This window comes from Rana temporaria, chromosome 5 (genome assembly GCF_905171775.1).
Source record: "Rana temporaria chromosome 5, aRanTem1.1, whole genome shotgun sequence".
Classification (NCBI taxonomy): Eukaryota; Metazoa; Chordata; class Amphibia; order Anura; family Ranidae; genus Rana; species Rana temporaria.
The window spans coordinates 273,704,295-273,719,130 of record NC_053493.1 but is presented as its reverse complement, the minus strand read 5'-3'; positions in this window follow the sequence as shown (position 1 = coordinate 273,719,130).

The window sequence follows — 14,836 nt, the reverse complement described above, 5'->3', positions numbered from 1 at the left end:
TCTAATTGGCCCAGAGGTGCCAGAAGAAATAGGGGGCTGAACTTTCGGTAGATCGGGCTGCGGCCCATCTTCTCTAAAGAGACCTGTCATAAATGGGTCCCCGTTACCCTCTCCCCCTTAAAGGTGCCAAATGTGACACTGGAGGGGGTGAGGAAGCATATAAGCATAAGTTCAATTTTTGGGTGGAACTCCGCTTTAATTTGAATCTGGCTGTTTTTGAGCTTAAGAAATCCTAAACTCTTATGCACCTTGGATAACATTCAATCACCTCGTTCTCATTTACTGAAAACATCAATGCAGCTGACAACTTGAAATCATTTCCTAGTGCACGCAGTTGTACCCTTGTGAGCCATCAATCATTGAGGAAGTCCTGTAGAATTGTTTTATCACATTCCAATAGACCAGGTGGAATTTCCGGGGTAAGGCACACCTATGCAATTTTAGTGCTTTTTGCATTTTGCAGATTTGCACTACAGAACATGTTCCATAGGAAACCATGTTAAATGGACTGTAGTGCAAACCTGCAAAATGCGAAAAGCACAAAAAATGCATAGGTGTGAATCCAGCCTTAGACAATATTAACATAGAGTGAAAGAAATTCTTGCACCTGGAGGACAATATCGGTTTAATTTACAATTGCCACTGCATGGCTCTGATTGATGCACACTCTACTAGTAATGAATCGGTAAAATGTGTATTGCATGTAAAAAAAAAGACCAATTGGATCTTAAATCTTTCAACTGTGTAATTTCTAAGGCCTAGTAAACACATTAAAATGCAACAATGAGACATTGGGTATGGCTTTTCTAACTTGTCATATAGTAATTGTTCACGTATCACAAAATTGTCAACGTATTACAAAAAGTAAAGTTAAAAGGCTCAACTTCTATATTGTCTCTATCTATCTCTACATTGAATTCCAGTTATGAGTTACATAGTAACTCATAACTGGAATTCAATGTAGAGATAGATAGATAGAGACAATATAGAAGTTGAGCCTTTTAAACTTCTTACATCAGCTCTTCTTTGACAGTTATGGGCCACAATACTCTCATCCAATATCAAACCACTGAGCAGTCTAGAACTGGTTAAACTGTGCTGTACATAATATTTCCTTTTTTTTATGTGCTTCCTTTGAGAATTCAGTTCAATCTTTCAATATCCTTGCTGTGTTCTTGGGAAATAAGATATGTAATGTTCGGCACACCTGGGATTATTTGTTTTTGTGATCTCCTGACAATCATTTTTTTTTGGACTGAAATTCCTGATGTGATGCTCTGAGCAGCCGACAATTTGGTCACATCCCTGGGCTTTCTTTTTCATGCTTTTTCATGCTGCCAGCTATTTTGGAATTCATAGAGTCACATTTCCACCTGTGTTGTGTCATGTTCATTCAGCTTCTCTTTTTCTTTTTGTTGCTGCATTTTACGAGTTTTAAACATTTAGATTGTAGTGTATTTCAAACTAATATACATGGGTCATGTTTAGCGTTTGTTGCACAAATATGTGGAGCCTTTAGAGATATCAATTTTTCCATTTTTATTTTATTGATTTATTCTAGGGGCCAGATTCACATAGGTTAGCGGATCTAGATCCGCGTAACCTATGTGGTTTAAGATCCGCCACCGCAAGTTTTTGAGGCAAGTTGGTAATTCACAAAGCACTTACCTTAAAACTTGCGGCGGCGTATTGTAAATCCCCCGGCGGAATTCAAATCCTGCGGCTAGGGGGGTTGTAGTATTTAAATCAGGCGTGTCCCCGCGCCGATTTAACTGCGAATGCGCCGCCCGCGAATTTTTCCGGCGTGCATTGCTCCCAATGACGTCGCTAGGACGTCATTCATTTTGGCGTGAGCGTAACTTGCGTCCAGCGCTTTTGTGAATCGACTTACGCAAACGACGTAAAATTTCAAAATTTGACGCGGGAACGACGTCTATACTTAACATTGGCTGCGCCTCATAGACCCAGGGGTAACTATACCCTGGAAAAAGCCAAACGTAAAGGACGTAAAAAAAAAGCGCCGGGCGGTCGTTCGTTTCGGAATCGGCGTAACTGCTCATTAGCATAATCGTCGCGTAAAAGATAGGGAAGCGCCACCTAGCGGCCGGCCTGGAATTGCAGCCTAAGATCCGACGGTGTAACACAGTTACACCTGTCAGATCTTAGGGATATCTATGCGTAACTGATTCTATGAATCAGTCGCAAAGATACGACCGGCACAACTCAGAGATACGACGGTGTATCAGGAGATACACCGTCGTATCTCTATGTGAATCTGGCCCTAGGTGTTTCTAATTACAGTTTATGCAGAACTTTACATTAGTTCTTGCCCTCACGGAGCTTACAATCTAAGGTCCCTATTTCACATACATACAAGGGCCAATTACCCTACCAGCATGTGTTTTGAGTGTGGAAGGAAACCAATGTAAGCACAGGGAGAACATGCAGACTCTTTGCAAGTAATATTCTAGTTTGGGTCTGAACTGAGGAGAAGCCACTACACATGATCGAAAATTCTGACAAGAAAACTGTGAATTTTTTTCCGACGGAATTTTGGCTCAAACTTGTGTTGCATACACACGGTCACACAAAATTCCGACCGTCAAGAACACGGTGACATACAGCACTTCAATGAGCTGAGAAAAATTAAGTTTAATGATTCCGAGCATGCATCAAATTTATTCTGAGCGTGCATGTTTTTTTGCACGTCGGAATTGCATACAGACGAACCAGTTCTCAAATTGTTGCTGTCGGAAATTCCAACAAAAAAAGTCAGATGGGGCCTACACACGGTCGGAATTTTCAATCAAAAGCTCACATCAAACTTTTATTGTCCAAAATTCCGATAGTGTGTATGCACCATTATACTAATCACAACAGGTACAAAATGAAGGGGGCTTCTTTGCCCAATATTAACATGACCCTGCTTTTGTAAGTAGCAATCTGTGTTTTTTTATGCAACTAACATAGTACAAAAGTAATAAACATAAAAAGAATGGGTAAAACACTAAATACTAAGTTCTAAAATAAATAGAAACAATGAGTAACAGTATGGTTTATTCCACCCTCATTCAGAATGCACTGAAGCCAGTGGATTAGCTACTGACCTGGACCAAGTATGCAGATCAGAAAAGACAGAAAGGCCAGAAATCATTATCTGTACTTGCTGCAGGTAGGCCATTCACTTCAGAGCTGTAAAATAAGAGCTGTATTTGCTTTTACTTGTGAGATTACAATGTCACGGACAGCTACTGGCCAGCGGCCAGGAGACAATCAGGGCAGCTCCTAATCATGTGTCATCACAACAGCCAACCATGGTAATCACCGGAAGTTTGTTTACAAACAAACCTCCTTAATGACCTGCCAACTGCTCAGAGTAAGGCCCCTTTGACACTGACACGTTTTTCAGGTGGTTTAGCGCTAAAATCGTGCCCTGCAGTCTTCAGTGTGAAAGCCCTGAAGCGGTGCGTTAGCAGGACCGCTCCAAAAGTCCTGCTAGCCGAATCTTTGGAGCGGTATAGGAGCGGGGTGTTTACCGCCAGCAATGAGCCTCTGCAGAGGTGCATTCTGGGCGGTATTAACCCCCCTGGCGGTATTCCCGAGTCTGACTCAGGGTGAGATTTTTGGGCTACGATCGGTAACCCTGAGTCAGACTCGGGCTCTCCTCCCTGAATCCACAGGTATGGTTTACTTACCTTGTCCCTGGATCCAGCGATGCACAGCATACTAGCTCATTATGAAATACTTACCTTGAAACGAGGTGTGAGGAACTTACCTGGTCCACGCCGAGGGAGCTGTCATCTTGCCTCGGTATGTCTTCCGGGTATCGCCGCTTCAGCGCTGTGATTGGCTGGAGCGGCGATGTCGTCACTCCCGCGCATGCGCGCGGGAGACTTCTTCCTGGCAAGGTCCGGCGGCTGCCGGGCGTTTAGCCGAGGATCTCCGATGCGCATGCGCCGCTGCAGTCAGCGGCGCATTGCGAGGGGAATATTACAGGTTTAGGAGATATTCTTTATACCTACAGGTAAGCCTTATTATAGGCTTACCTGTAGGTTAAAGTGGTAGTACAGAGTTTACTACCACTTTAATTGATTTTAATGTAAATAGGTTTTCGTGAGCTTTTCATAGCGCTTTTGTTAGCGTGAAAGCGGCTGAAAAGCACCTCTGTGTGAAAGGGGTCTTAGTGGGAGGAGCTCTTTTTATCTAGGGACATAGCTTAAAACTGTGACAGGAAGTCACTAGATCTCTAATCTAATGTCAATGGAAAAAATAAAGCTGCGCTTATTTTTTTCCATTAATATTTTGTGTGTATTTCACTTGTTAGTTGCTGCTTTTGCCTACTGTTCACATTTAGCGCGGTAATTTTCCTTTTGTTTATCTAATCTAATGTCAGCCATCCCAGGGCGAATACTGGCTTTTGATGACCAAGGTTGTTTTTATACACAGTACACAACATTCCACAGTGAATAAATGATTGAAATTCCATTTTTGTCTTGTGTTCCTATTCAAGTATATCACCTTTTATCTGCAGGCACTGTCTGAATAAAGATGTTACGTCTGCCTGTTCAAATATGTTTTTTTTTTAAAGTCAACAATTTCCACAGGGTGTACTTTATTTTTCACATGACTGGCTGTGTCAACTACACCCGTGTAGGAAAGAAAGCCAACAGGACCTGGATTGTGGTTACCAGCGTTATAAGAAAGATCACATCGTCAGCAGTTTCTTCTTTATTATACCATATCGGTTTACTTTATTTCTCTCCAGGCTTGATGTATCTTCTTCTGACTTCAACCATATTTTATTGTGCGCATCCTGCGTACATTTGGGGATTTTCCGAAGTTAGTTAATCAGGAGATGCCATAATGATGTGTGATTTATGCCAGTTTTATGATGATAGATTACTCAGTTCTGTTTCGTTTGCATTTAATATTTGATGCCACATTATTCTCTTGATTTGTGTTCTACATATAATCTTGTCATTTTGCATTTGTGTTTTTTTTCTAATGCACTGCGTGATCCACTTCACCCTGTCAGTTGCCATTTAGATTGCTTTTACCTTGTACAAATAACCATTCCATTGTTCCCTGTGTGATTAGTATTATGCATTTTTATATATACAGATCGAGTTTCTATTACTCTAAGTGGTCGTAGACTTTTTGTTTACTTTGTACTAGTACATCTTGTATCAGTCCCTGTCTGGTTCATGTGGCAAGAACATTTTCGCATTATGCTGTTGGTCTCATTTTCTCCTAGAGTGAGATGGGTCTGTATTTTTTCAATTGGTTATCTGTTCATATTCAATGACTTTTCACCTTCCAGCACAAATAATATGCCTGTAAAAATGTTATATTGATGTTGTCGTTGTATGGGGCACAGCCATAAGTCTGATGTAAATGTGGCAATAGCTGTGGTTATGTATGGCTGTATTTTCTTATATTTGCTCAACAGAAATACATCTGGACTGAGACTAAAAATCAGCCTTGGCATATCAAACACTTCGCACAATATTTGTTTACATGATCAAGTCCCATCCAGGCAGACATATAAAAACCACATGTAATTCAATTATGTCTTTGGCTTGGTTCACATATTACTAATGATGCGCAGTGCGCTAAAAGCACACACTTTTTTTTACTACTCAATGGCAGTTCATTTTAAAAATGAAGGGGCTGTCACACAGCTCAATGGTCCAGAAATCGCATATTTTTTGACAGCACATCACACTGCAACCCACTTCAGTGTCTTACCTCGCAGTACACTGCGGTGTGGCACACCTCCTTCAGCAAGGTACGATGGGACTGTATTAGACCATCACAATGAGCATGTAATGCTGGATGTTACAGCAACATGCATAGGAATATGTGCGTTCCTACAATGCGACAGTGTGAATGGGGCCTTAAACCCAAAAACAAAAATATATAGTGTAGCTTACTAGTTTTTAAAAGTTGTGGCTGCATCCGTTTTCTTTTATTTAGGCTTTGTTTCCCTTTTTTTCTAGCCAGTAACACACTTCTTGTTTTAGAGTTTCTACACTCTATAGTTGCAGGAAAGAAAATTGCTCACTCTATGGCCAACAGTTCACCTTTTTTAGGGTGGAACATGCAACAAACCTGCCGCCAGTTCCCCTGATCCCCCCTTCATTGGGACAGCGGGCGGGGAATCTCCTCCCCACACCCACTGTCTCTTTTTGAAAAGAGTGTGGTCGTGTGAGGCTTCATCCATGTAACCACATCATTCATTCGCAGTTTCCTGTGAATGCATGAACTACAAGTACCATAAGCCAACACGGCTAATGTAGTTCTAAATGAGCATTCTCATAGTTACATTCATCAAAAAGTAAATTTGCAGCTTGTACACAGCCCATATGAAGGTGCGGGCAGAAATCTGCAGGGCTTGTCTGCATGATCCTGACATTGCACCCCTGATCACAGCTGCAATGCTTTCCAGGCTCCTGTAGGAAAAAAATAATGAATACATTATTTTTTCTTGCAAAAATATGTACATTTATTACTGTATTTTTTTCAGGAAAGGTGAACTTTAACCACTTAAGACCCGGACCAATATGCAGGTAAAGGACCAGGCCCCTTTTTGCGATTCGGCACTGCGTCGCTTTAACTGCCAATTGTGCGGTCGTGCGACGTGGCTCCCAAACAAAATTGGCGTGCTTTTTTTCCCACAAATAGAGCTTTCTTTTGGTGGTATTTGATCACCTCTGCGTTTTTTTTTTTTTGCGCTATAAACAAAAATAGAGCGACAATTTTGAAAAAAATTATATTTTTTTACTTTTTGCTATAATAAATATCCCCCAAAAATATATAAAAAAACGTATGTTTTCCTCAGTTTAGGCCGATACGTATTCTTCTACCTATTTTTGGTAAAAAAAAATAATAAATCGCAATAAGCGTTTATGGATTGGTTTGCGCAAAATTTATAGCGTTTACAAAATAGGGGATATTTTTATGGCATTTTTATTAATATATTTTTTTTTTTACTACTAATGGCGGGGATCAGCGATTTTTTTCGTGACTGCGACATTATGGCGGACACATCGGACAATTTTGACACATTTTTGGGACCATTGTAATTTTCACAGCAAAAAGTGCTATAGAAATGCATTGTTTACTGTGAAAATGACAATTGCAGTTTGGGAGTTAACCACTAGGGGGTGCTGAAGGGGTTAAGTGTTTCTAACTGTAGGGGGGCGGGGCTGGACGTGTGATGTCATTGATTGCCTTTCCCTATATCAGGGAACAGACGATCACAGTGCCACTGTGAAGAACGGGGAAGGTGTGTTTACACACACCTCTCCCCGTTGTTCAGCTCCTGTGACCGATCGCGGGACTCCGGCGGCGATCGGGTCCGCGGCCGCGGTCACGGAGCTTCGGACCGGTCCCGGGTGACCCACGGCTGGGCACTTAAAGAGGACGTACAGGTACGTGCTTGTGCCCAGCCGTGCCATTCTGCCGACGTATATCGGCGTTAGGCAGTCCTTAAGTGGTTAAAGTTGTTCTAAAGTCAAATTGTGTTTTTTTACCCTAATGCATTCAATGCATTAAGGTAAAAAAAAATACACTACCTGGTCCTAGCCCACCTCCCCTAAACGCTTACCTGGCACCTCTCAGCACTCCAGGGAGGTACAATCCAATTCCTTGTCTCACAGAAGACACAGGAGCAAAACCCATGGGTTCCTGTTGCTGTCAGTCTTGTGAGGAGGGAATGGGGGCATAGCTTAACGGTGCTGTGCATGTCTATGGATGCTCACAGCATGGCTTGGGAACATTCGCTCATCAGTGCCCCCTTAGCATGCAACTTGCTGAGCACCTGAAGGAAGAAGGAGTGAAGAGCGCCACCATTGTACTTTGGAAAAAGAGGTAAGGGACCGCTCTGTGCAGTATCATTGCACAGAGTGGGTCAATTTAACAACTTTTTTTTAAAGCAAAAAAAAGTAGCATTTAGTACCATTTTAAGGACAAACTCCAGATACAACTTTTTAGGCAATTACAGCAACAGTTTTTTTTTTTCCTTTTTGACAGGAAGATTTTACCTCTATGAATAAAAGCAGATTATTGTAAGTATCCCTGTCAGTGTTGCATGGTTTGTCTCAATACTCTAACTGACACTTGCTGGACAGCGTTGGTCTGATGGAAGATGAAAATAACAGACTTACTGGCTGGATCATCAGGTGAAAATAAAAGAAATAAACTTTAAAAAAAAACTAAAAAAAACTAATGCAACTACAACATCTAAGGATTGGTAAGCTGCAATGAAATATATTGTTTCGTTTAGTATTGCTTTCAATAATCAGGTACTAATTTAGGTATGCTTTTCCCTGTCTAGGAGAGACTGGAGAGAATTGATTGGCCTGAGAAGGCCCTGAAAGAAGGCTAGACATTGCCAAACAGACGGTCCCCACACAAGACAAATCTAGTCATTCCTTTGGAGCGTCTTGACCATCTGCTTAATTGTGACAACTGGTTAGGTCATCCTTATACTTGGTTGCTTGAACAAAGCAGAATCTATGCAGTCATGCCCATCCAGAAATTTGAAAAATGGGCAGCTTCACCTGTTATGGATAGGCGGCTTCTCATTGTCAGAGCAGATAATTCTTTCACAGGGTGAGCCAAAAACACCCCTTTAGAGTGTATTGGCAATGTGTTTATTGGATGTGAAACCTTTTAGGTGTCATCCTCATCCCTGGCTGTATAAGCCAGTGGGATACATACTGTCATGCCCATCCATGTATTCTTCTTATAGAGCCTGAGGAGGATGTTTGCTTGGGAAAGCTATAAGGCTGCTCATTCATGTTCAGGGTTTGCGTACCATTCAGCAAACCAACCCATAGCCCCGGATCACACTGGTGCGTTTTTTGACATGCGACCCGACCAGTCAAATCGCATGTCAAAATAGGCGACAATCGCACTGCCCTAATAGGTGCAACGATGCATCAGCGGCGCCGCACCAACTTCAAAAAGGCAGTTTGTACTACCTCTGCGATTTCAGGCCGCGACCCAGATTGACATCTGTACAGAGACCTGTACAGATGTTTCTGAAAATCGAGACTGACCCTGACCAGCGGGAGAAAAAAAACTGAATTGCACAGCCTCTTTCCCGCAACCCAGTGCGACCCTGGACAAGGGAAAAAAAGGTTGAATGCAGTAAATAGATTGCTTAGTAACAAACCCTGAGGGGTTAACCACAGCTAGAGGGAGACAGAGGCTTCCATCTACAGCTCTGATCAACCAGATGGAGGTTAATTAGTTGAAACTTTGTCCTAGCAGGAGTCAGGACCTGATGAAAAGTTTGTTCAGAAATAGCAAAATGTAGGGATTTGTAACAAAATTACAATCATCTCCTGCAGTGTACACAAACACGGAAATTGTAGACATCATAATGCTTCTCCATACCCTTCTTTTTTTTTTTTTAGGAAATCCAAAGGTCACATAGAAAAACAGAAGGATATCCCATATCTTCAACAAGCCATGGCTGATTCTAGTAGACATCCCAGGTGAGTCCTCTACCTTCTTTAGAAATGCTGGTCTTTGAAAGGGGTTTGGCATAATGGCATGACAGTAAAGCAAACGTGAGAAGCCACCAACAGATTATTGCCATGTGAGAACAGACAAAGTGTTACTTTGTGTACCTGTTATGCAGAGTACCCCCAGTGGAGGAGATCCCCAGTAATGCAGCATACATTTGGATACTATCATTTAGCTCACCCAACCTCCGTCATCCGACCGTCGACACTGGCCCTGCACGGGCTGCGCGTGCATAGGGGGGCACACTGCTATGACCTCTGTTCATCTTGTTTGGATCGTGCGGACCCCGGACATGGCATTTAGCCATGATAAAGCTGCCCGAGGACCAGCAGCGGGGCTCCCTGGATTATGGTCATTTAGACTAGACACCAGGGACTTTGTCCAGCTTCAACCACATGTATGGACGGCCCGCCAACCATTTAGACCAGCTGGGTAGAGGAGCACACCTACATCCTGCCCGTAGGAGGAAAGAAGAAGAACGCTGAGGCCGAGGTGAGTGAAAAATGTATAGTTAAGTCCTGATCACGTGTGGGTGGGCAGAGCCTTACCCAGCTGTGCTGACATGGAGCCATCAGTTAAGTATATGGTGCTCTCTGTGTATTTTAATTTTTTTTTTTTTTAATATAGCCCAAGAATAAAAAGAAAACTTACAAAATGCACTGGTACTGGTGCATATCAGTATATAGGTAAGTGTGTTAGAATTGGCTCACAGAAAATGGTGGCCTGTGCACTTCCAGTCTTTAGCACTGACGTCATAGGCTCCTCTCAACACGTTGCGTAAGATTTCAATTGCTAGCTGTAGGTCATTCTTTTTTCCAAGAGGTACACAGGAGAAGAAGGTGTATGGTAGTTTATTAATACTGTGTGGCACTGTGGAAAATATTAGGCCCTGTACACACGATCGGACAAAACCGATGAAAACGGACTGAAGTTCAGTTTCATCGGTCCAAACCGACCATGTGTGGGCCCCATCGGTCAGTTATCCTTCGGTCCAAAAATTTAGAACTTGCTTTAAAATTCAACCGATGGACGCCTAGCCGATAGGTCAAAAACGATGGTTAGTACATCGGTTCAAAACCCGCGCATGCTCAGAATCAAGTCGACGCATGCTTGGAAGCATTGAACTTCATTTTTTTGTGTTTAACGTCACCGCGTTGGACTTGATTGTTTTTTTAACTGATGGTGTTTAGGCACATCAGACCATCAGTAAGCTTCATCGGTTAACCGGTGAAAACGGTCCTTCAGACCGTTCTCATCGGATGGACCGACCGTGTGTACGCGGCCTCAGTGTTTGTTAGACATGTGCAGAAATGTGTTTTGTTTCGTAGCAATTCGTTATTTACATTAATTTGTTTAGTTAAATTTGGTTAATTTGTTTTCGGAAATTCATTTTGTTTATTCGTTTTCGAATTGATTCAAATTGTTCTAATTCTAAACGATTTTGATAGTTTTCTAATTCAAAAGGTTTTCTAATTCTAATAGTTTTTCAATTTCCAAAGAGAATAGAATAGAAAATAAAGAATAGAATAGAAAAAAATAGAATAGAATAGAAAATAATATAACAGCAAATAAAAGAATATAATATAATAGAGTAAACAAAATAGGATAGAAAATAAAAGAACAAAAAATAATGGAATAGAATAGAATGTACTCACCCTATGGTCCATGCCAACAGAGCTTACTTTGTACATTAAACGTTTATGGGAAACTGTGTCAAATGCGTTTGCCAAGTCCACATACACAACATCTACGGGCCTTCCTTTATCTAGATGGCAGCTTACCTTCTCATAGAATGTTAATAGATTGGTTAGGCAAGAACAATTCTTCACAAAACCATGCTGATTACTGCTAACGATACTGTTTTCATTACTGAAATCTTGTATATAGTCCCTTATCATCCCCTGCAAGATCTTACATACTATTGATGTTAGGCTTACTGGTCTGTAATTCCCGGGGGTGTATTTGGGCCCTTTTTTAAATATTGGAGCAACATTGGCTTTTCTCCAATCAACTGGTACCATTGCAGTCAGTAAACTGTCAGTAAAAAATAGGAACAATGGTCTGCCAATTACTTGACTGAGTTCCCTAAGGACCCACGGGTGCAAGCCATCTGGTCCCGCTGACTTATTAATGTTACGTTTTAAGTCTATTTCAAATTCTGTCCTCTGTTTGTCTTCCTGTGATGTGGCATGAAGATAAACACTGCAGTTTTGGTTACTGAAGCCCCCCAATCCACTTGTGAAGACTGAGGAGAGGAATACATTTAATATCTGCGCCATCTCCCCATCCTTTGTAACCAGATTTCCTTCCTCAATCTTTATGGGGCCAATATGAGCTGTCCTCCTTTTTTACTTTTTATATACTTAAAGAATTTCCTTAGATTTTTTTTGCTCTCCTCCACTATGTGTCTTTCGTGTTCTATCTTAGCCACCCTAATTGCACCCTACATTTCTTGTTTCATTCTTTGTAAAGTCTGAATGCGGATGATGATCCCTCAGCCTTGTATTTTTTGAAGGCCTTCTCCTTTACTTTTTATATGCATTTTTACATTGGAGTTAAGCCATCCAGGACTTTTGTTTGCTCTTTTAAATGTATTTCCCAATGGGAAAGGGGTTCGTAGTTTAGGGAAGTTTGCTCTTTTGAAATTTGTGTGATTTATACTGAAGCTAATTTACCTGTAAATTGCCCCTTATTTCCACATCCGTGATCAGGTCTGTACTGCATAAAAGGCCAGTTAGGGCCCTGGCTATGCCGTCTGGACTGCAAATTGGCCAAAAAAAAAACAGTTTAGGTGGGAATTTAGCTACTGTATTTGCCTCGACTTCAGCTTTGTAGTGGAATTACAGGAAAAAAACTTTTACAAGACCTGTAAAAATACACAGTATACTGTATGTGAACTTCACTACCAGAAAATTGATTTGTAAGGCTGTTTAGGTAGCCTTGTAAACTACTTGTTCTCAACCTCAACCTCAGTCCTCAAGTACCCCCAACAGGACATGTTTTGGGAATTTCTCTTAGATAAAACTGCTGTCCAAAATACCAAGCCATTGATTTAAAGCACCTGTGCAAGATAAAGGAAAACCTGCAAACATGGCCTGCTGGGAGGACTGAGGTTGAGAACCACTCTTGTAAACCATATACATTTACCTCTCCATAGCCAGTAAGCTGAAAATGGAACCAGGGAATATCATGTCTTCTGCTTGGCTGTGCAGGATGGCAGTGGCATGTGAATCACAACAGTTGCTCAACAGAAATGCAAATCATTTTCCAGGATGTGTTATACCAGTCTTATTTAATCAGGTAAGGAGCAGTGGTCCCAGTATGTTAATCTGTATTAACCAATTTGAATAAATGTAGCAACTATTTGTCCCCATTAAACTAAAATTCTATTGGCAGCCATAGGTATCTCCAGGTTGACAGATGTTAACTCAGCACTAAATTATATTTACAACCAACATTTTTGTAGGGTATTGTTTTGCTATCTGTGTCTTATTGGGGAGATTCTCTTCACTTCCTTTCCTACAGACGCAACAGGAAATGAGAGGAAATCTCTCCTAAATCAGAAGAAATCTTTGATTAGACAAATTGTTGTCGCTGGAACAGGTGTCCTTGCCAAAAGATTTTCCGTCACCTGTTCTGGTGACAATTGTAAAAATTTAGATTTTCCATCACAGAAAATCACTCAATTTCCCCATCAGTGGTAATGGGGCAATTCCTCCTGAAGAGCCATTGTGTTTTGCCAGTGCTTGGTTTAGAAATGTTTGTCTTTCCTAGCCCTAAGCCCCCTCCCCCACCCCCACAGCTGGTGCAACCTTCCAGTGTGGTTCAGGGTTAAAACAGTTGAGGGGCTGCCAGGAGCTCTCATCAAGAGAGCCTGACTATGCCTGCTCTTTCTACCCTGGTGTGCCACTCATAGAAACCTTACTACAGCTTCTATACATATCACAGGGTCTATGAATGGGCAGAACTATCATCCACCTGCCCACCACCCATTTAGTGATCCTGTGTCATTCATTGAAGCTGTAGTACAGCTTCAATGAATAGCACAGCAGGGCAGAAAGGACAGGCATGGTCAGGCTCTCCAGGTGAGAGTTCTTGCCAGCCTCTTCGGTTGTATTAACCCTCACCATACCAGAAGATTAAAGCAGTTGGGGGTGGGGTAGTAATGATAAAACCAAGAAGGATGAGCACAAGGGACACTTGTGATGATTTTTATGCTTGCTATTAAGGTGAAACTTAGGCTTTGACATTGATATCAACATGAGAGGAAATCAAGTTTCCCAATGACACAGAGGTAGGAAAAAGATCTAGACGTCACATAACATCCCCTTCTAGCACCCAGGTACAGGACTGTTACCCCTTTTCTATTAGGCTGCAGTGCATCTCTTCCAGCATTTTATAGTGCTCCTGTGAGGCATAGGTGCAGTGCCTGGCCCCGCTGCCTTCAGAATGTAAAAGTCTATGGCTGGATAAGGCTAAAAGCTCTACTGTGTGGTACTCACATTTAGGCCTGATTCACACCTATTCATTTTTTAGTGCATTTTCAGTTTTGCAGAAACACACTACAGTCCATTTAACATGGTTTTCTATGGGTTTTCTATGGGTCATGTTCACCACTTTTTTCTGTTTTTTGGTTCCATAGACTTCAATGGATCCAAAATGTGTATTGAAAAACGCAAAATGCACCTGGATTATGCAAACCTGCATAGGTGTGAACCAGGCCTTAGAGCCCTATGCATGCAAGGAGGAATGCAGATCTTTTGCATTCTGGGCATTTGTCCCCGAACACATAGGGCCCTAAGGCCTGATTCACACCTGTGCATTTTTTGTGCTTTTTGCATTTTGAAGATTTGCACTACAGTCCATATAACATGGTTTCCCAATGTATTACGTTCTGTGGTGAAAATCTGCAAAATGCAAAAAACGCTAAAAATGCATAGGTGTGAACCAGGCCTCAATGCAAGTAACAGCATTTCAGCCCTGTTCAGCCACAGCTGGCCATAGACTTTGGCGGACTGCAGTCAGCAGGGCTAGATGCTGCATCTGTGTGTCTCGGGTGCCCAAAAATGCCAGGAGGGGTGCTCAGCAGCTAAAAAGCAAGTGCAAGAGGTTTATATATTTACATGAAGTTGTTTTTTTAATAGATCTTCATTTTTGTCTCCATGGCTATGAGTGCTCCTATCCTCAGCAGCAGCTGAGACAGCTGAAAACAAAAAGGTTGAGTAGGTTTTGCTAGACTAAATAAATTGCCCTTCCATTCTAACACTTTAATTAAAAATAAAGACCACACAAACACAAA